At 58.9% G+C, this 20,253-nt stretch overlaps 2 long non-coding RNA genes and 9 other non-coding genes across 13 annotated transcripts; all 11 read left to right on the top strand.

Annotated features, from left to right (window-relative positions):
* The first annotated feature begins 337 nt into the window (after nucleotides 1–337).
* LOC119696391 lies at nucleotides 338–12,607 on the top strand. 3 transcript variants are annotated; one of them, XR_005255563.1, is made up of 7 exons: nucleotides 712–1,003; nucleotides 1,166–1,262; nucleotides 3,877–3,973; nucleotides 6,586–6,682; nucleotides 8,468–8,564; nucleotides 11,162–11,258; nucleotides 12,358–12,607. It is a non-coding gene; the product is annotated as an uncharacterized LOC119696391 (long non-coding RNA). The 3 variants fall into 3 exon arrangements; XR_005255562.1 differs by lacking the exon at nucleotides 3,877–3,973; XR_005255564.1 differs by lacking the exons at nucleotides 712–1,003; nucleotides 1,166–1,262; nucleotides 3,877–3,973 and adding an exon at nucleotides 338–377.
* LOC119696455 lies at nucleotides 722–805 on the top strand. Its single transcript, XR_005255591.1, has one exon. It is a non-coding gene; the product is annotated as a small nucleolar RNA SNORD45 (small nucleolar RNA).
* LOC119696454 lies at nucleotides 3,422–3,505 on the top strand. Its single transcript, XR_005255590.1, has one exon. It is a non-coding gene; the product is annotated as a small nucleolar RNA SNORD45 (small nucleolar RNA).
* Nucleotides 6,130–6,213, top strand: LOC119696451. Its single transcript, XR_005255587.1, has one exon. It is a non-coding gene; the product is annotated as a small nucleolar RNA SNORD45 (small nucleolar RNA).
* Nucleotides 8,012–8,095, top strand: LOC119696459. Its single transcript, XR_005255595.1, has one exon. It is a non-coding gene; the product is annotated as a small nucleolar RNA SNORD45 (small nucleolar RNA).
* Nucleotides 10,706–10,789, top strand: LOC119696456. The gene has a single exon (XR_005255592.1). It is a non-coding gene; the product is annotated as a small nucleolar RNA SNORD45 (small nucleolar RNA).
* Nucleotides 11,902–11,985, top strand: LOC119696450. Its single transcript, XR_005255586.1, has one exon. It is a non-coding gene; the product is annotated as a small nucleolar RNA SNORD45 (small nucleolar RNA).
* A 1,989-nt stretch (nucleotides 12,608–14,596) lies between the features above and the next one.
* On the top strand, nucleotides 14,597–14,680 carry LOC119696447. Its single transcript, XR_005255583.1, has one exon. It is a non-coding gene; the product is annotated as a small nucleolar RNA SNORD45 (small nucleolar RNA).
* Nucleotides 14,681–15,049: 369 nt separating this feature from the next.
* LOC119696390 lies at nucleotides 15,050–20,186 on the top strand. The gene is made up of 3 exons (XR_005255561.1): nucleotides 15,050–15,150; nucleotides 16,933–17,029; nucleotides 19,624–20,186. It is a non-coding gene; the product is annotated as an uncharacterized LOC119696390 (long non-coding RNA).
* Nucleotides 16,476–16,559, top strand: LOC119696453. Its single transcript, XR_005255589.1, has one exon. It is a non-coding gene; the product is annotated as a small nucleolar RNA SNORD45 (small nucleolar RNA).
* On the top strand, nucleotides 19,168–19,251 carry LOC119696449. Its single transcript, XR_005255585.1, has one exon. It is a non-coding gene; the product is annotated as a small nucleolar RNA SNORD45 (small nucleolar RNA).
* Nucleotides 20,187–20,253: the final 67 nt, after the last annotated feature.

Here is a 20,253-nt window from a genome sequence, read left to right as displayed (position 1 = left end):
CACGAGGAAAAGCCTTCGTGACCACAGGGGAGCCTTACCACGAGTCTGGAGAGCTGTAGGTAAGAGAAAAAACGAAAATTAAATATCTGATAGACTTCTTGGGCATGGACTCACCGCGCAAGGTTCCGTCTCACGTACTCATGCTGGGGCTGAGTACGAAGTAACGAAGTAACGAAGTAACGAAGTAACGAAGGCACGCTGCCTCCACCGCTGGAGGGGAGGGAAGGAGGGATAGGACGGGATGGGGGTGAGAGGCGTTGGAGGCGGCTGAGGGCGGGTCCCGTAGTGGGCTCGTCCCGCCCCGGCGCGGCCGGATGTCCCTTGCAGCGGCCCGGGCGGCGGCAGCGGGCGCGTGGTGCGGGCCGGGCCCGGGGCAGGTGGGGCTGGCGGGGCTGTGGAAGGGGCCGGTGCACGGGCGCGGTGCCGCAGGCGCTGGCCCGAGCGCGGCGCTGGCGGAGCGGCCGGGCCGGGCGAGGCGGCGCGGGGCGGGAGGAGGCTGCGGCGCATGGCGGCGCCGGGCCGGGGCCGCGGGAAGGGCCGTGCCGGCGCGGCTGTGGCCGGGGGGGTTTCCCTGCCGCCAGCGGCGCCGGCTGCAGCGCCGGGCCAAGGGCTGCGCTGCGGGGCCCGGCTGCAGGCGCAGGGAGCGTCCCGCGCTGGCAACGGCGGCTGCGGGCTGGGAGGGCCGGGGCTCAGGAGGAGGAGGAGGAGGAGGCACTTGTCGGGCCCGGGATGAGCGCTGGCATGTATTATCTGAGCGGAGCTGATGTCTCTCACCGCTTTAGCTCTAGAATTACTCTGAGGCGCGGCAAGCCCCCGATCGCTCCGGCAGTGGAGCTTTTCCCACTTGTGGGATCGAGTCCTCGTGGCAGCCTGGGAGGCAGCTTGAGGAGAGGGGGACTTGGTTGGGATCTGCCCCATTGCCCGGTGGGCTGAGCCGTGGGTTCTGTGCCCCGGCAGGGCTCTCACGTGGCCCGAGTTCCATGGCTTGGCAGTTTGTGTCCAGGTGCGTGTGGGAATGTTGTCTCAGCCCCCGTGTGCTGGCAGAGCTGTGCAGGTTCTGCGTGTGCAGCTGGGCTGGTGCAGCTCCAGGTGGGAGTGTGGAGGCGGGAAGTGGCAGCTCTGGTCAGCGTGGCCCTAAACCTGGAATGTTTTGTGCTTCTTGCAGGTGTCCGTTTGAGCCTGGGACGTTCTGGCCAGCCCAGATGTATGATCCAGCATTGTTGAGAGTCCCCATGGCCGCAGGTGCTGGTGGGGTGTGTCAGGTGAGGTTTGAGGTGACTCATGTACCAGCAAGGTGCCGGGGCTTTGGATGTGCAGTGGGATCTGCAGCAGCTGGGAAGGTGTTGCTGGGTGTGTGCTCAGGGACAGGCAGCTCCCTGTGGCTGTGCTGGGCTCCTGTCAGCTCCCAAGGCATTGTTTTGTGGGGGGGAGGCGTAGGAAGGGGGCCAGGGGTGCTTGTCTGTTCAGGGCCTTTTGTGTCTGCAGAGCCCCGGTTTGGGCCTTTGTTGCCTTATTTCCCGCAGGAATGTGGCCCTTTTTTCTTGGTATATAATATTCCTTGTTTCGTTTGTATATTCTGGGCGACACAAGCATCCTCATCCCGACTGTGACTGGGAAAAGCCGCTGAGCCTCAGGTCCCTGCAGGCAGGAGGTGGCGCCGAGGGGGACGGTGGCAGTGGTTTCACATGGGTGTCCCAGGGTTGAGTCCATAGTGATGGTGTTCCCTGTCCCTTCGCTGGTGTCACAGGTCCTGTGTCACCCAGGAGCTGTTGTTCCCAGCCTGCACTGATGGCTGTCCCTTGTCCCATGTCACAGGGGCGGTGCTGGTCTGGTGCTGGTTTCCTCTGAGGCCCTGTCCCTGCTTCCCACCCACCCCTTAGTTAGAGTGAGTGAACAAACAGGCAGAGACCTGAGCAGCTGGGGGGCACTGGGGGGAAGGCAAAGGCAACCCATGGATGTTCGTAATTCCAGAGGAGGCAGCCTTCCTTCTTTCCACCCTGGAAAGGTCTGGAAGTTGCTGTTTTTTGGGAAGCTGGCCAAGTTGTTTGCTGTCAGAGATGCAGAGGAGGTCCTGGTGCACTTGGAGCAGCCTGAGGACAGGGAGCCGCTGTGGAGAAGTTGGTGGAGAGCTGTGTGCTGTGGGAGGGATGCCAGCCTGGGGCAGGGGAAGGAGCCCCGACTGCTCTCCCTGGCAGCAGCAGGAGGCGATGGTGTTATGATGTGCTTATCAAATTTTTTGGAGAAATTCGTCTGCCTGAACCGAGGTGCCAACAAGACCATAAACCAAAGTCAATAGTAGGGATTTTATTTAAGTGTAAATGAGACAGAAATAGAAAAAGGGAGGGGGGCGAGGAGAGTAGAGAAAGATGGCGATAGATAAGGGAGAAGATATCACTACTCCGTGGGTCTGAAGGGCATTGCATTGGGTCTCTCCATCGGGTCATCTGGGTGTTGAGGATCCCCCTATGAGTCACATGGATTATTATTCATGACAGCCAGGTGGGAATGGCCAGGTACCTCCCCAGGAAGGGGGGTCATCTTTGACACGGTATCTGGCAACAGACTCTGGATCTGTTGCGTCAGATGCAGTGCTCTGGTGAAGGCCTCAGGAAATGGAAAGGAGACTGAGGCTATTTGGGGGTCTTTGATGGTTTCTAGCCCCTCCTCAGCTGCCCCTCACATGAATGTCCCGTGTGTGTGTGGCCTGCCGGTGGTGGTTTTTGCAACGGAGCCCATTTTTGTAAGGGAAGATGGGTGTTCACTGCCTCTGACCAGAAGTTGTGGCACACACCGAAAACCTCTCTTCCAAGCCTGTGGCTGGGGGGAGTGTGTGCAAACCTCAGGGGATTGGGTCTGTGGTCCATGGCCTCCACCACACCACACCCACCCAGAGGTGATTTACAGGTCAATTCCGGGAGTTGTCTTTCTGGGGGATACTTTCTTCTCTGTCAGCCTTGTTTCCTTCTCTCTAGACCTTAGATGGTTGAACAGCAGTGTCACGTTATCTGTGTCAGCTTCCCTTAGGCAGCTAAAGTCACAGTCCGAAGTTGCCATCAGAAGGCATCCTCAGGGAGGGCTGGGCTTCAGTGGTTGCAGCATCTTTTCACTGTTCATTCATAGAAGGGCAAAGTATCCTTCGTAGCAAAGTGTGAGCCGCTGACCACAGTGTTTCGGTGTCTCAAGGATGGGAAGGGAGGGGGATGGGGGGTGAGAGGCATTGTTGTCGGCGGATGGAGCACAGAGCTCCCCAGGAAGAGCCCCTGAGGGTGCCAGTGCCGGGGCTGTGGAAGGGGCAGCTCCAAGGGCTGCGCTGCGGGGCCCGGCTGCAGGCGCAGGGAGCGTCCCGCGCTGGCAACGGCGGCTCCGGGCTGGCAGTGCCGGGCCCAGGAGGAGGAGGAGGAGGAGGAAGAGGCACTTGTCGGGCCTGGGATGAGCGCTGGCATGTATTATCTGAGCGGAGCTGATGTCTCTCACCGCTTTAGCTCTAGAATTACTCTGAGGCGCGGCAAGCCCCCGATCGCTCCGGCAGTGGAGCTTTTCCCACTTGTGGGATGGAGTCCTCGTGGCAGCCTGGGAGGCAGCTTGAGGAGAGGGGGACTTGTTTGGGATCTGCCCATTGCCCGGTGGGCTGAGCCGTGGGTTCTGTGCCCCGGCAGGGCTCTCACGTGGCCCGAGTTCCATGGCTTGGCAGTTTGTGTCCAGGTGCGTGTGGGAATGTTGTCTCAGGGTGTCCCTGAGCCCCTGTATGCTGGCAGAGCTGTGCAGGTTCTGCGTGTGCAGCTGGGCTGGTGCAGCTCCAGGTGGGAGTGTGGAGGCGGGAAGTGGCAGCTCTGGTCAGTGTGGCCCTAAACCTGGAATGTTTTGTGCTTCTTGCAGGTGTCCGTTTGAGCCTGGGACGTTCTGGGCCAGCCCAGATGTATGATCCAGCATTGTTGAGAGTCCCATGGCCACAGGTGCTGGTGGGGTGTGTCAGGTGAGGTTTGAGGTGACTCATGTACCAGCAAGGTGCCGGGGCTTTGGATGTGCAGTGGGATCTGCAGCAGCTGGGACGGTGTTGCTGGGTGTGTGCTCAGGGACAGGCAGCTCCCTGTGGCTGTGCTGGGCTCCTGTCAGCTCCCAAGGCATTGTTTTGTGGGGGGGAGGCGTAGGAAGGGGGCCAGGGGTGCTTGTCTGTTCAGGGCCTTTTGTGTCTGCAGAGCCCCGGGTTGGGCCTTTGTTGCCTTATTTCCCGCAGGAATGTGGCCCTTTTTTCTTGGTATATAATATTCCTTGTTTCGTTTGTATATCCTGGGCGACACAAGCATCCTCATCCCGACTGTGACTGGGAAAAGCCGCTGAGCCTCAGGTCCCTGCAGGCAGGAGGTGGTGCCGAGGGGGACGGTGGCAGTGGTTTCACATGGGTGTCCCAGGGTTGAGTCCATAGTGATGGTGTTCCCTGTCCCTTTTCTGGTGTCACAGGTCCTGTGTCACCCAGGAGCTGTTGTTCCCAGCCTGCACTGATGGCTGTCCCTTGTCCCATGTCACAGGGGTGGTGCTGGTCAGGTGCTGGTTTCCTCTGAGGCCCTGTCCCTGCTTCCCACCCACCCCATAGTTAGAGGGGGTGAACAAACAGGCAGAGACCTGAGCAGCTGGGGGCACTGGGGGGAAGGCAAAGGCAACCCATTGATGTTCGTAATTCCAGAGGAGGCAGCCTTCCTTCTTTCCACCCTGGAAAGGTCTGGAAGTTGCTGTTTTTTGGGAAGCTGGCCAAGTTGTTTGCTGTCAGAGATGCAGAGGAGGTCGCGGTGCACTTGGAGCAGCCTGAGGACAGGGAGCCACTGAGGAGAAGTTGTTGGAGAGCTGTGTGCTGTGGGAGGATGCCAGCCTGGGGCAGGGAATGGAGCCCCGACTGCTCTCCCTGGCAGCAGCAGGAGGCGATGGTTTATGATGTGCTTATCAAATTTTTTGGAGAAATGCGTCTGCCTGAACCGAGGTCCAACAAGACCATAAACCAAAGTCAATAGTAGGGATTTTATTTAAGTGTAATTGAGACAGAAATAGAAAAAAGGAGGGGGGCGAGGAGAGTAGAGAAAGATGGCGATAGATAAGGGAGAAGATATCACTACTCCGTGGGTCTGAAGGGCATCGCATTGGGTCTCTCCATCGGGTCATCTGGGTGTTGAGGATCCCGCTATGAGTCACATGGATTATTATTCATGACAGCCAGGTGGGAATGGCCAGGTACCTCCCCAGGAAGGGGGGTCATCGTTGACACGGTATCTAGCAACAGACTCTGGATCTGTTGCGTCAGATGCAGTGCTCTGGTGAAGGCCTCAGGAAATGAAAAGGAGTGTGAGGCTATTTGGGGGTCTTTGATGGTTTCTAGCCCCTGCTCAGCTGCCCCTCACATGAATGTCCCGTGTGTGTGTGGCCTGCGGGTTGTGGTTTTTACAACGAAGCCCATTTTTGTAAGGGAACATGGGTGTTCACTGCCTCTGACCAGAAGTTGTGGCACACACCGAAAACTTCTCTTCCAAGCCTGTGGCTGGGGGGAGTGTGTGCAAAGCTCAGGGGATTGGGTCTGTGGGCCATGGCCTCCACCACACCACACCCACCTAGAGGTGATTTTCAGGTCAATTCCGGGAGTTGTCTTTCAGGGGGATACTTTCTTCTCTGTCAGCCTTGTTTCCTTCTCTCTAGACCTTAGATGGTTGAACAGCAGTGTCACCTTATCTGTGTCAGCTTCCCTTAGGCATCTAAAGTCACAGTCCGAAGTTGCCGTCAGGAGGCATCCTCAGGGAGGGCTGGGCTTCAGTGGTTGCAGCATCTTTACACTGTTCATTCATAGAAGGGCAAAGTATCCTTCGTAGCAAAGTGTGAGCCGTTGACCAGAGTGTTTCGGTGTCTCAAGGATGGGAAGGGAGGGGGATGGGGGGTGAGAGGCGTTGTTGTCGGCGGATGGAGCACAGAGCTCCCCAGGGAGAGCCCCTGAGGGTGCCAGTGCCGGGGCTGTTGAAGGGGCAGCTCCAAGGGCTGCGCTGCCGGGGCCCGGCTGCAGGCGCAGGGAGCGTCCCGCGCTGGCAACGGCGGCTCCGGGCTGGAAGTGCCGGGCCCAGGAGGAGGAGGAGGAGGAGGAGGAGGCACTTGTCGGGCCCGGGATGAGCGCTGGCATGTATTATCTGAGCGGAGCTGATGTCTCTCACCGCTTTAGCTCTAGAATTACTCTGAGGCCCGGCAAGCCCCCGATCCCTCCGGCAGTGGAGCTTTTCCCACTTGTGGGATGGAGTCCTCGTGGCAGCCTGGGAGGCAGCTTGAGGAGAGGGGGACTTGGTTGGGATCTGCCCCATTGCCCGGTGGGCTGAGCCGTGGGTTCTGTGCCCCAGCAGGGCTCTCACGTGGCCCGAGTTCCATGGCTTGGCAGTTTGTGTCCAGGTGCGTGTGGGAATGTTGTCTCAGGGTGTCCCTGAGCCCCCGTGTGCTGGCAGAGCTGTGCAGGTTCTGCGTGTGCAGCTGGGCTGGTGCAGCTCCAGGTGGGAGTGTGGAGGCGGGAAGTGGCAGCTCTGGTCAGCGTGGCCCTAAACCTGGAATGTTTTGTGCTTCTTGCAGGTGTCCGGTTGAGCCTGGGACGTTCTGGCCAGCCCAGATGTATGATCCAGCATTGTTGAGAGTCCCCATGGCCGCAGGTCCTGGTGGGGTGTGTCAGGTGAGGCTTGTGGTGACTCAGGTGCCAGCGAGGTCTCAGGGATCCCAGGGTTGGATGTGCAGTGGGATCTGCAGCAGCTGGGAAGGTGTTGCTGGCGGTTTGCTCCAATGCATTAAATTTTGTGACAGCCAGTTGGGAATGCTCAGGTACCTCTCCAGAGAAGGGGATGAGGGGGTTGGCAAGTTTGACACAGTGTCTGGCAGCAGACACTGGATCTGTTGCATTCCATTGCTCTGGTGAAGGCCTCAGGAAATGGAAAGGAGTGTGAGGATATTTGGGGGTCTTTGATGGTTTCTAGCCCCTGCTCAGCTGCCCCTCACATGAATGTCCCGTGTGTGTGTGTTCCCTTTCTGGGCTGGTGGTTTTTACAACGGAGCCCATTTTTGTAAGGGAAGATGGGTGTTCACTGCCTCTGACCAGAAGTTGTGGCACACACCGAAAACCTCTCTTCCAAGCCTGTGGCTGGGGGGAGTGTGTGCAAACCTCAGGGGATTGGGTCTGTGGGCCATGGCCTCCACCACACCACACCCACCCAGAGCTGATTTTCAGGTCAATTCTGGGAGTTGTCTTTCTGGGGGATACTTTCTTCTCTGTCAGCCTTGTTTCCTTCTCTCTAGACCTTAGATAGTTGAACAACTGTTTCACTTTAATCTATCTCAGCTTCCCTTAGGCAGCTAAAGTCACAGTCCGAAGTTGCCGTCAGGAGGCATTCTCAGGGAGGGCTGGGCTTCAATGGTCGGAGCATCTTACAACAGGTCAGCCATAATGGGCAAAATGTTCTTCATAGTAAAGTGTGAGCCGCTGACCACAGTGTGTCGGTTCTCAAAGATGGGAAGGGAGGGGGATGGGGGTGGTGAGAGGCGTTGGAGGCGGCTGAGGGCGGGTCCCGTAGTCGGCTCGTCCCGCCCCGGCGCGGCCGGATGTCCCTTGCAGCGGCCCGGGCGGCGGCAGCGGGGGCGTGGTGCGGGCCGGGCCCGGGGCAGGTGGGGCTGGCGGGGCTGTGGAAGGGGCCGGTGCACGGGCGCGGTGCCGCAGGCGCTGGCCCGAGCGCGGCGCTGGCGGAGCGGCCGGGCCGGGCGAGGCGGCGCGGGGCGGGAGGAGGCTGCGGCGCATGGCGGCGCCGGGCCGGGGCCGCGGGAAGGGCCGTGCCGGCGCGGCTGTGGCCGGGGGGGTTTCCCTGCCGCCAGCGGCGCCGGCTGCAGCGCCGGGCCAAGGGCTGCGCTGCGGGGCCCGGCTGCAGGCGCAGGGAGCGTCCCGCGCTGGCAACGGCGGCTCCGGGCTGGGAGGGCCGGGCCCAGGAGGAGGAGGAGGAGGAGGAGGCACTTGTCGGGCCCGGGATGAGCGCTGGCATGTATTATCTGAGCAGAGCTGATGTCTCTCACCGCTTTAGCTCTAGAATTACTCTGAGGCCCGGCAAGCCCCCGATCCCTCCAGCAGTGCAGCTTTTCCCACTTGTGGGATTGAGTCCTCGTGCCAGCCTGGCAGCCAGCTTGAGGAGAGGGGGACTTGTTTGGGATCTGCCCCATTGCCCGGTGGGCTGAGCCGTGGGTTCTGTGCCCCGGCAGGGCTCTCACGTGGCCCGAGTTCCATGGCTTGGCAGTTTGTGTCCAGGTGCGTGTGGGAATGTTGTCTCAGGGTGTCCCTGAGCCCCCGTGTGCTGGCAGAGCTGTGCAGGTTCTGTGTGTGCAGCAGGGCTGGTGCAGCTCCAGGTGGGAGTGTGGAGGCGGGAAGTGGCATCTCTGGTCAGCGTGGCCCTAAACCTGGAATGTTTTGTGCTTCTTGCAGGTGTCCGGTTGAGCCTGGGATGTTCTGGCCAGCCCAGATGTATGATCCAGCATTGTTGAGAGTCCCCATGGCCGCAGGTCCTGGTGGGGTGTGTCAGGTGAGGCTTGAGGTGACTCATGTACCAGCAACGTGCCGGGGCTTTGGATGTGCAGTGGGATCTGCAGCAGGTGGGACGGTGTTGCTGGGTGTGTGCTCAGGGACAGGCAGCTCCCTGTGGCTGTGCTGGGCTCCTGTCAGCTCCCAAGGCATTGTTTTGTGGGGGGGAGGCGTAGGAAGGGGGCCAGGGGTGCTTGTCTGTTCAGGGCCTTTTGTGTCTGCAGAGCCCCGGGTTGGGCCTTTGTTGCCTTATTTCCCGCAGGAATGTGGCCCTTTTTTCTTGGTATATAATATTCCTTGTTTCGTTTGTATATCCTGGGCGACACAAGCATCCTCATCCCGACTGTGACTGGGCAAAGCCACTGAGCCTCAGGTCCCTGCAGGCAGGAGGTGGTGCCGAGGGGGACGGTGGCAGTGGTTTCACATGGGTGTCCCAGGGTTGAGTCCATAGTGATGGTGTTCCCTGTCCCTTCGCTGGTGTCACAGGTCCTGTGTCACCCAGGAGCTGTTGTTCCCAGCCTGCACTGATGGCTGTCCCTTGTCCCATGTCACAGGGGCGGTGCTGGTCAGGTGCTGGTTTCCTCTGGGGCCCTGTCCCTTCTTCCCACCCACCCCATAGTTAGAGGGGGTGAACAAACAGGCAGAGACCTGAGCAGCTGGGGGGCACTGGGGGGAAGGCAAAGGCAACCCATGGATGTTCGTAATTCCAGAGGAGGCAGCCTTCCTTCTTTCCACCCTGGAAAGGTCTGGAAGTTGCTGTTTTTTGGGAAGCTGGCCAAGTTGTTTGCTGTCAGAGATGCAGAGGAGGTCGCGGTGCACTTGGAGCAGCCTGAGGACAGGGAGCCGCTGTGGAGAAGTTGTTGGAGAGCTGTGTGCTGTGGGAGGGATGCCAGCCTGGGGCAGGGGAAGGAGCCCCGACTGCTCTCCCTGGCAGCAGCAGGAGGCGATGGTGTTATGATGTGCTTATCAAATTTTTTGGAGAAATGCGTCTGCCTGAACCGAGGTGCCAACAAGACCATAAACCAAAGTCAATAGTAGGGATTTTATTTAAGCGTAAATGAGACAGAAACAGAAAAAGGGAGGAAGGCGAGGAGAGTAGAGAAAGATGGCGATAGATAAGGGAGAAGATATCACTACTCCGTGGGTCTGAAGGGCATCGCATTGGGTCTCTCCATCGGGTCATCTGGGTGTTGAGGATCCCGCTATGAGTCACATGGATTATTATTCATGACAGCCAGGTGGGAATGGCCAGGTACCTCCCCAGGAAGGGGGGTCATCTTTGACACGGTATCTGGCAACAGACTCTGGATCTGTTGCGTCAGATGCAGTGCTCTGGTGAAGGCCTCAGGAAATGGAAAGGAGTGTGAGGCTATTTGGGGGTCTTTGATGGTTTCTAGCCCCTGCTCAGCTGCCCCTCACATGAATGTCCCGTGTGTGTGTGTGGCCTGCGGGTTGTGGTTTTTACAACGGAGCCCATTTTTGTAAGGGAACATGGGTGTTCACTGCCTCTGACCAGAAGTTGTGGCACACACCGAAAACTTCTCTTCCAAGCCTGTGGCTGGGGGGAGTGTGTGCAAACCTCAGGGGATTGGGTCTGTGGGCCATGGCCTCCACCACACCACACCCACCCAGAGCTGATTTTCAGGTCAATTCCGGGAGTTGTCTTTCTGGGGGATACTTTCTTCTCTGTCAGCCTTGTTCCCTTCTCTCTAGACCTTAGATGGTTGAACAGCAGTGTCACGTTATCTGTGTCAGCTTCCCTTAGGCAGCTAAAGTCACAGTCCGAAGCAGGGAGGGCTGGGCTTCAGTGGTTGCAGCATCTTTACACTGTTCATTCCTAAAAGGGCAAAGTATCCTTCGTAGCAAAGTGTGAGCCGTTGACCAGAGTGTTTCGGTGTCTCAAAGATGGGAAGGGAGGGGGATGGGGGGTGAGAGGCATTGTTGTCTGCGGATGGAGCACAGAGCTCCCCAGGGAGAGCCCCTGAGGGTGCCAGTGCCGGGGCTGTGGAAGGGGCAGCTCCAAGGGCTGCGCTGCGGGGCCCGGCTGCAGGCGCAGGGAGCGTCCCGCGCTGGCAACGGCGGCTCCGGGCTGGCAGTGCCGGGCCCAGGAGGAGGAGGAGGAGGAGGAAGAGGCACTTGTCGGGCCCGGGATGAGCGCTGGCATGTATTATCTGAGCGGAGCTGATGTCTCTCACCACTTTAGCTCTAGAATTACTCTGAGGCCCGGCAAGCCCCCGATCGCTCCGGCAGTGGAGCTTTTCCCACTTGTGGGATCGAGTCCTCGTGCCAGCCTGGGAGCCAGCTTGAGGAGAGGGGGACTTGGTTGGGATCTGCCCCATTGCCTGGTGGGCTGAGCCGTGGGTTCTGTGCCCCGGCAGGGCTCTCACGTGGCCCGAGTTCCATGGCTTGGCAGTTTGTGTCCAGGTGCGTGTGGGAATGTTGTCTCAGGGTGTCCCTGAGCCCCCGTATGCTGGCAGAGCTGTGCAGGTTCTGCGTGTGCAGCTGGGCTGGTGCAGCTCCAGGTGGGAGTGTGGAGGCGGGAAGTGGCAGCTCTGGTCAGCGTGGCCCTAAACCTGGAATGTTTTGTGCTTCTTGCAGGTGTCCGTTTGAGCCTGGGACGTTCTGGCCAGCCCAGATGTATGATCCAGCATGGTTGAGAGTCCCCATGGCCGCAGGTCCTGGTGGGGTGTGTCAGGTGAGGCTTGTGGTGACTCAGGTGCCAGCGAGGTCTCAGGGATCCCGGGGTTGGATGTGCAGTGGGATCTGCAGCAGCTGGGAAGGTGTTGCTGGCAGTTTGCTCCAATGCATTAAATTTTGTGACAGCCAGTTGGGAATGCTCAGGTTCCTCTCCAGGGAAGGGGATGAGGGGGTTGGCAAGTTTGACACAGTGTCTGGCAGCAGACCCCGGATCTGTTGCATTCCATTGCTCTGGTGAAGGCCTCAGGAAATGGAAAGGCGTGTGAGGATATTTGGGGGTCTTTGATGGTTTCTAGCCCCTGCTCAGCTGCCCCTCACATGAATGTCCCGTTTTTGTGTTCCCTTACTGGGCTGGTGGTTTTTACAACGGAGCCCATTTTTGTAAGGGAAGATGGGTGTTCACTGCCTCTGACCAGAAGTTGTGGCACACACCGAAAACCTCTCTTCCAAGCCTGTGGCTGGGGGGAGTGTGTGCAAACCTCAGGGGATTGGGTCTGTGGGCCATGGCCTCCACCACACCACACCCACCCAGAGGTGATTTTCAGGTCAATTCCGGGAGTTGTCTTTCTGGGGGATACTTTCTTCTCTGTCAGCCTTGTTTCCTTCTCTCTAGACCTTAGATGGTTGAACAGCACTTGTCGGGCCCGGGATGAGCGCTGGCATGTATTATCTGAGCGGAGCTGATGTCTCTCACCGCTTTAGCTCTAGAATTACTCTGAGGCCCGGCAAGCCCCCGATCCCTCCGGCAGTGGAGCTTTTCCCACTTGTGGGATTGAGTCCTCGTGCCAGCCTGGGAGGCAGCTTGAGGAGAGAGGGACTTGGTTGGGATCTGCCCCATTGTCCGGTGGGCTGAGCCGTGGGTTCTGTGCCCCGGCAAGGCTCTCACGTGGCCCGAGTTCCATAGCTTGGCAGTTTGTGTCCAGGTGCATGTGGGAATGTTGTCTCAGGGTGTCCCTGAGCCCCCGTGTGCTGGCAGAGCTGTGCAGGTTCTGCGTGTGCAGCTGGGCTGGTGCAGCTCCAGGTGGGAGTGTGGAGGCGGGAAGTGGCAGCTCTGGTCAGCGTGGCCCTAAACCTGGAAAGTTTTGTGCTTCTTGCAGGTGTCCGTTTGAGCCTGGGACGTTCTGGCCAGCCCAGATGTATGATCCAGCATGGTTGAGAGTCCCCATGGCCGCAGGTCCTGGTGGGGTGTGTCAGGTGAGGTTTGAGGTGACTCATGTACCAGCAAGGTGCCGGGGCTTTGGATGTGCAGTGGGATCTGCAGCAGCTGGGAAGGTGTTGCTGGGTGTGTGCTCAGGGACAGGCAGCTCCCTGTGGCTGTGCTGGGCTCCTGTCAGCTCCCAAGGCATTGTTTTGTGGAGGGGAGGCGTAGGAAGGGGGCCAGGGGTGCTTGTCTGTTCAGGGCCTTTTGTGTCTGCAGACCCCCGGGTTGGGCCTTTATTGCCTTATTTCCCGCAGCACTGTGGCCCTTTTTTCTTGGTATATAATATTCCTTGTTTCGTTTGTATATCCTGGGCGACACAAGCATCCTCATCCCGACTGTGACTGGGAAAAGCCGCTGAGCCTCAGGTCCCTGCAGGCAGGAGGTGGTGCCGAGGGGGACGGTGGCAGTGGTTTCACATGGGTGTCCCAGGGTTGAGTCCATAGTGATGGTGTTCCCTGTCCCTTCCCTGGTGGCACAGATCCTGTGTCACCCAGGAGCTGTTGTTCCCAGCCTGTACTGATGGCTGTCCCTTGTCCCACGTCACAGGGGCGGTGCTGGTCTCGTGCTGGTGTCCTCTGAGGCCCTGTCCCTGCTTCCCACCCACCCCTTAGTTAGAGGGGGTGAACAAACAGGCAGAGACCTGAGCAGCTGGGGGGCACTGGGGGGAAGGCAAAGGCAACCCATGGATGTTCGTAATTCCAGAGGAGGCAGCCTTCCTTCTTTCCACCCTGGAAAGGTCTGGAAGTTGCTGTTTTTTGGGAAGCTGGCCAAGTTGTTTGCTGTCAGAGATGCAGAGGAGGTCCCGGTGCACTTGGAGCAGCCTGAGGACAGGGAGCCGCTGTGGAGAAGTTGTTGGAGAGCTGTGTGCTGTGGGAGGGATGCCAGCCTGGGGCAGGGGAAGGAGCCCCGACTGCTCTCCCTGGCAGCAGCAGGAGGCGATGGTGTTATGATGTGCTTATCAAATTTTTTGGAGAAATGCGTCTGCCTGAACCGAGGTGCCAACAAGACCATAAACCAAAGTCAATAGTAGGGATTTTATTTAAGTGTAAATGAGACAGAAATAGAAAAAAGGAGGGGGGCAAGGAGAGTAGAGAAAGATGGCGATAGATAAGGGAGAAGATATCACTACTCCGTGGGTCTGAAGGGCATCGCATTGGGTCTCTCCATCGGGTCATCTGGGTGTTGAGGATCCCCCTATGAGTCACATGGATTATTATTCATGACAGCCAGGTGGGAATGGCCAGGTACCTCCCCAGGAAGGGGGGTCATCTTTGACACGGTATCTGGCAACAGACACTGGATCTGTTGCGTCACATGCAGTGCTCTGGTGAAGGCCTCAGGAAATGGAAAGGAGTGTGAGGATATTTGGGGGTCTTTGATGGTTTCTAGCCCCTGCTCAGCTGCCCCTCACATGAATGTCCCATGTGTGTGTGTGGCCTGCCGGTGGTGGTTTTTACAACGGAGCCCATTTTTGTAAGGGAGGATGTGTGTTCACGGCCTCTGACCAGAAGTTGTGGCACACACCGAAAACCTCTCTTCCAAGCCTGTGGCTGGGGGGAGTGTGTGCAAAGCTCAGGGGATTGGGTCTGTGGGCCATGGCCTCCACCACACCACACCCACCCAGAGGTGATTTTCAGGTCAATTCCGGGAGTTGTCTTTCTGGGGGATACTTTCTTCTCTGTCAGCCTTGTTTCCTTCTCTCTAGACCTTAGATGGTTGAACAGCAGTGTCACGTTATCTGTGTCAGCTTCCCTTAGGCAGCTAAAGTCACAGTCCGAAGCAGGGAGGGCTGGGCTTCAGTGGTTGCAGCATCTTTACACTGTTCATTCCTAAAAGGGCAAAGTATCCTTCGTAGCAAAGTGTGAGCCGTTGACCAGAGTGTTTCAGTGTCTCAAAGATGGGAAGGGAGGGGGATGGGGGGTGAGAGGCATTGTTGTCTGCGGATGGAGCACAGAGCTGCCCAGGGAGAGCCCCTGAGGGTGCCAGTGCCGGGGCTGTGGAAGGGGCAGCTCCAAGGGCTGCGCTGCCGGGGCCCGGCTGCAGGCGCAGGGAGCGTCCCGCGCTGGCAACGGCGGCTCCGGGCTGGGAGGGCCGGGCCCAGGAGGAGGAGGAGGAGGAGGAAGAGGCACTTGTCGGGCCCGGGATGAGCGCTGGCATGTATTATCTGAGCGGAGCTGATGTCTCTCACCACTTTAGCTCTAGAATTACTCTGAGGCCCGGCAAGCCCCCGATCGCTCCGGCAGTGGAGCTTTTCCCACTTGTGGGATCGAGTCCTCGTGGCAGCCTGGGAGGCAGCTTGAGGAGAGGGGGACTTGGTTGGGATCTGCCCCATTGCCCGTTGGGCTGAGCCGTGGGTTCTGTGCCCCGGCAGGGCTCTCACGTGGCCCGAGTTCCATGGTTTGGCAGTTTGTGTCCAGGTGCGTGTGGGAATGTTGTCTCAGGGTGTCCCTGAGCCCCCCGTGTGCTGGCAGAGCTGTGCAGGTTCTGCGTGTGCAGCTGGGCTGGTGCAGCTCCAGGTGGGAGTGTGCAGGCGGGAAGTGGCAGCTCTGGTCAGCGTGGCCCTAAACCTGGAATGTTTTTTGCTTCTTGCAGGTGTCCGGTTGAGCCTGGGACGTTCTGGCCAGCCCAGATGTATGATCCAGCATTGTTGAGAGTCCCCATGGCCGCAGGTCCTGGTGGGGTGTGTCAGGTGAGGCTTGTGGTGACTCAGGTGCCAGCGAGGTCTCAGGGGTCCCGGGGTTGGATGTGCAGTGGGATCTGCAGCAGCTGGGAAGGTGTTGCTGGCGGTTTGCTCCAATGCATTAAATTTTGTGACAGCCATTTGGGAATGCTCAGGTACCTCTCCAGGGAAGGGGATGAGGGGGTTGGCAAGTTTGACAGAGTGTCTGGCAGCAGACCCCGGATCTGTTGCATTCCATTGCTCTGGTGAAGGCCTCAGGAAATGGAAAGGAGTGTGAGGATATTTGGGGGTCTTTGATGGTTTCTAGCCCCTGCTCAGCTGCCCCTCACATGAATGTCCCGTTTTTGTGTTCCCTTACTGGGCTGGTGGTTTTTACAACGGAGCCCATTTTTGTAAGGGAAAGATGGGTGTTCACTGCCTCTGACCAGAAGTTGTGGCACACACCGAAAACCTCTCTTCCAAGCCTGTGGCTGGGGGGAGTGTGTGCAAACCTCAGGGGATTGGGTCTGTGGGCCATGGCCTCCACCACACCACACCCACCCAGAGGTGATTTTCAGGTCAATTCCGGGAGTTGTCTTTCTGGGGGATACTTTCTTCTCTGTCAGCCTTGTTTCCTTCTCTCTAGACCTTAGATGGTTGAACAACTGTTTCACTTTAATCTATCTCAGCTTCCCTTAGGCAGCTAAAGTCACAGTCCGAAGTTGCCGTCAGGAGGCATTCTCAGGGAGGGCTGGGCTTCAGTGGTCGGAGCATCTTACAACAGGTCAGCCATAATGGGCAAAATGTTCTTCATAGTAAAGTGTGAGCCGCTGACCACAGTGTGTCGGTGTCTCAAAGATGGGAAGGGAGGGGGATGGGGGTGAGAGGCGTTGGAGGCGGCTGAGGGCGGGTCCCGTAGTCGGCTCGTCCCGCCCCGGCGCGGCCGGATGTCCCTTGCAGCGGCCCGGGCGGCGGCAGCGGGCGCGTGGTGCGGGGCCGGGCCCGGGGCAGGTGGGGCTGGCGGGGCTGTGGAAGGGGCCGGTGCACGGGCGCGGTGCCGCAGGCGCTGGCCCGAGCGCGGCGCTGGCGGAGCGGCCGGGCCGGGCGAGGCGGCGCGGGGCGGGAGGAGGCTGCGGCGCATGGCGGCGCCGGGCCGGGGCCGCGGGAAGGGCCGTGCCGGCGCGGCTGTGGCCGGGGGGGTTTCCCTGCCGCCGGCGGCGCCGGCTGCAGCGCCGGGCCAAGGGCTGCGCTGCCGGGGCCCGGCTGCAGGCGCAGGGAGCGTCCCGCGCTGGCAACGGCGGCTCCGGGCTGGGAGGGCCGGGCCCAGGAGGAGGAGGAGGAGGAGGCACTTGTCGGGCCCGGGATGAGCGCTGGCATGTATTATCTGAGCGGAGCTGATGTCTCTCACCGCTTTAGCTCTAGAATTCCTCTGAGGCCCGGCAAGCCCCCGATCGCTCCGGCAGTGGAGCTTTTCCCACTTGTGGGATGGAGTCCTCGTGCCAGCCTGGCAGCCAGCTTGAGGAGAGGGGGACTTGTTTGGGATCTGCCCCATTGCCCGGTGGGCTGAGCCGTGGGTTCTGTGCCCCGGCAGGGCTCTCACGTGGCCCGAGTTCCATGGCTTGGCAGTTTGTGTCCAGGTGCATGTGGGAATGTTGTCTCAGGGTGTCCCTGAGCCCCCGTGTGCTGGCAGAGCTGTGCAGGTTCTGCGTGTGCAGCTGGGCTGGTTGCAGCTCGAGGTGGGAGTGTGGAGGCGGGAAGTGGCAGCTCTGGTCAGCGTGGCCCTAAACCTGGAATGTTTTGTGCTTCTTGCAGGTGTCCGTTTGAGCCTGGGACGTTCTGGCCAGCCCAGATGTATGATCCAGCATTGTTGAGAGTCCCCATGGCCGCAGGTCCTGGTGGGGTGTGTCAGGTGAGGCTTGGGGTGACTCATGTACCAGCAACGTGCCGGGGCTTTGGATGTGCAGTGGGATCTGCAGCAGGTGGGACGGTGTTGCTGGGTGTGTGCTCAGGGACAGGCAGTTCCCTGTGGCTGTGCTGGGCTCCTGTCAGCTCCCAAGGCATTGTTTTGTGGGGGGGAGGCGTAGGAAGGGGGCCAGGGGTGCTTGTCTGTTCAGGGCCTTTTGTGTCTGCAGAGCCCCGGGTTGGGCCTTTGTTGCCTTATTTCCCGCAGGAATGTGGCCCTTTTTTCTTGGTATATAATATTCCTTGTTTCGTTTGTATATCCTGGGCGACACAAGCATCCTCATCCCGACTGTGACTGGGCAAAGCCGCTGAGCCTCAGGTCCCTGCAGGCAGGAGGTGGCGCCGAGGGGGACGGTGGCAGTGGTTTCACATGGGTGTCCCAGGGTTGAGTCCATAGTGATGGTGTTCCCTGTCCCTTCGCTGGTGTCACAGGTCCTGTGTCACCCAGGAGCTGTTGTTCCCAGCCTGCACTGATGGCTGTCCCTTGTCCCATGTCACAGGGGCGGTGCTGGTCAGGTGCTGGTTTCCTCTGAGGCCCTGTCCCTGCTTCCCACCCACCCCTTAGTTAGAGGGGGTGAACAAACAGGCAGAGACCTGAGCAGCTGGGGGGCACTGGGGGGAAGGCAAAGGCAACCCATGGATGTTCCTAATTCCAGAGGAGGCAGCCTTCCTTCTTTCCACCCTGGAAAGGTCTGGAAGTTGCTGTTTTTTGGGAAGCTGGCCAAGTTGTTTGCTGTCAGAGATGCAGAGGAGGTCGCGGTGCACTTGGAGCAGCCTGAGGACAGGGAGCCGCTGTGGAGAAGTTGTTGGAGAGCTGTGTGCTGTGGGAGGGATGCCAGCCTGGGGCAGGGGAAGGAGCCCCGACTGCTCTCCCTGGCAGCAGCAGGAGGCGATGGTGTTATGATGTGCTTATCAAATTTTTTGGAGAAATGCGTCTGCCTGAACCGAGGTGCCAACAAGACCATAAACCAAAGTCAATAGTAGGGATTTTATTTAAGTGTAAATGAGACAGAAATAGAAAAAGGGAGGGGGGCGAGGAGAGTAGAGAAAGATGGCGATAGATAAGGGAGAAGATATCACTACTCCGTGGGTCTGAAGGGCATCGCATTGGGTCTCTCCATCGGGTCATCTGGGTGTTGAGGATCCCGCTATGAGTCACATGGATTATTATTCATGACAGCCAGGTGGGAATGGCCAGGTACCTCCCCAGGAAGGGGGATCATCTTTGACACGGTATCTGGCAACAGACCCTGGATCTGTTGCGTCAGATGCAGTGCTCTGGTGAAGGCCTCAGGAAATGAAAAGGAGTGTGAGGCTATTTGGGGGTCTTTGATGGTTTCTAGCCCCTGCTCAGCTGCCCCTCACATGAATGTCCCATGTGTGTGTGTGGCCTGTCGGTGGTGGTTTTTGCAACGGAGCCCATTTTTGTAAGGGAAGATGGGTGTTCACTGCCTCTGACCAGAAGTTGTGGCACACACCGAAAACCTCTCTTCCAAGCCTGTGGCTGGGGGGAGTGTGTGCAAACCTCAGGGGATTGGGTCTGTGGGCCATGGCCTCCACCACACCACACCCACCCAGAGGTGATTTTCAGGTCAATTCCGGGAGTTGTCTTTCTGGGGGATACTTTCTTCTCTGTCAGCCTTGTTTCCTTCTCTCTAGACGTTAGATGGTTGAACAGCAGTGTCACCTTATCTGTGTCAGCTTCCCTTAGGCAGCTAAAGTCACAGTCCGAAGCAGGGAGGGCTGGGCTTCAGTGGTTGCAGCATCTTTACACTGTTCATTCCTAAAAGGGCAAAGTATCCTTCATAGCAAAGTGTGAGCCGCTGACCACACTGTTTCGGTGTCTCAAAGGTGGGAAGGGAGGGGGATGGGGGGTGAGAGGCATTGTTGTCGGCGGATGGAGCACAGAGCTGCCCAGGGAGAGCCCCTGAGGGTGCCAGTGCCGGGGCTGTGGAAGGGGCAGCTCCAAGGGCTGCGCTGCGGGGCCCGGCTGCAGGTGCAGGGAGCGTCCCGCGCTGGCAACGGCGGCTCCGGGCTGGGAGGGCCGGGCCCAGGAGGAGGAGGAGGAGAAGGAGGCACTTGTCGGGCCCGGGATGAGCGCTGGCATGTATTATCTGAGCGGAGCTGATGTCTTTCACCGCTTTAGCTCTAGAATTACTCTGAGGCCCGGCAAGCCCCCGATCGCTCCGGCAGTGGAGCTTTTCCCACTTGTGGGATCGAGTCCTCGTGGCAGCCTGGGTGGCAGCTTGAGGAGAGGGGGACTTGGTTGGGATCTGCCCCATTGCCCGGTGGGCTGAGCCGTGGGTTCTGTGCCCCGGCAGGGCTCTCACGTGGCCCGAGTTCCATGGCTTGGCAGTTTGTGTCCAGGTGCGTGTGGGAATGTTGTCTCAGGGTGTCCCTGAGCCCCCGTGTGCTGGCAGAGCTGTGCAGGTTCTGCGTGTGCAGCTGGGCTGGTGCAGCTCCAGGTGGGAGTGTGGAGGCGGGAAGTGGCAGCTCTGGTCAGCGTGGCCCTAAACCTGGAATGTTTTGTGCTTCTTGCAGGTGTCCGGTTGAGCCTGGGACGTTCTGGCCAGCCCAGATGTATGATCCAGCATTGTTGAGAGTCCCCATGGCCGCAGGTCACGGTGGTGTCAGGTGAGGCTTGTGGTGACTCAGGTGCCAGCGAGGTCTCAGGGATCCCGGGGTTGGATGTGCAGTGGGATCTGCAGCAGCTGGGAAGGTGTTGCTGGCGGTTTGCTCCAATGCATTAAATTTTGTGACAGCCAGTTGGGAATGCTCAGGTACCTCTCCAGGGAAGGGGATGAGGGGGTTGGCAAGTGTGACACAGTGTCTGGCAGCAGACACTGGATCTGTTGCATTCCATTGCTCTGGTGAAGGCCTCAGGAAATGGAAAGGAGTGTGAGGATATTTGGGGGTCTTTGATGGTTTCTAGCCCCTCCTCAGCTGCCCCTCACATGAATGTCCCATTTGTGTGTTCCCTTTCTGGGCTGGTGGTTTTTACAACAGAGCCCATTTTTGTAAGGGAAGATGGGTGTTCACTGCCTCTGACCAGAAGTTGTGGCACACACCGAAAACCTCTCTTCCAAGCCTGTGGCTGGGGGGAGTGTGTGCAAAGCTCAGGGGATTGGGTCTGTGGGCCATGGCCTCCACCACACCACACCCACCCAGAGG

The sequence above is a fragment of the Motacilla alba genome, unplaced genomic scaffold (assembly GCF_015832195.1).
Source record: "Motacilla alba alba isolate MOTALB_02 unplaced genomic scaffold, Motacilla_alba_V1.0_pri HiC_scaffold_28, whole genome shotgun sequence".
Taxonomy (NCBI): Eukaryota; Metazoa; Chordata; class Aves; order Passeriformes; family Motacillidae; genus Motacilla; species Motacilla alba.
This window is presented reverse-complemented; position numbering and strand designations above follow the sequence as displayed.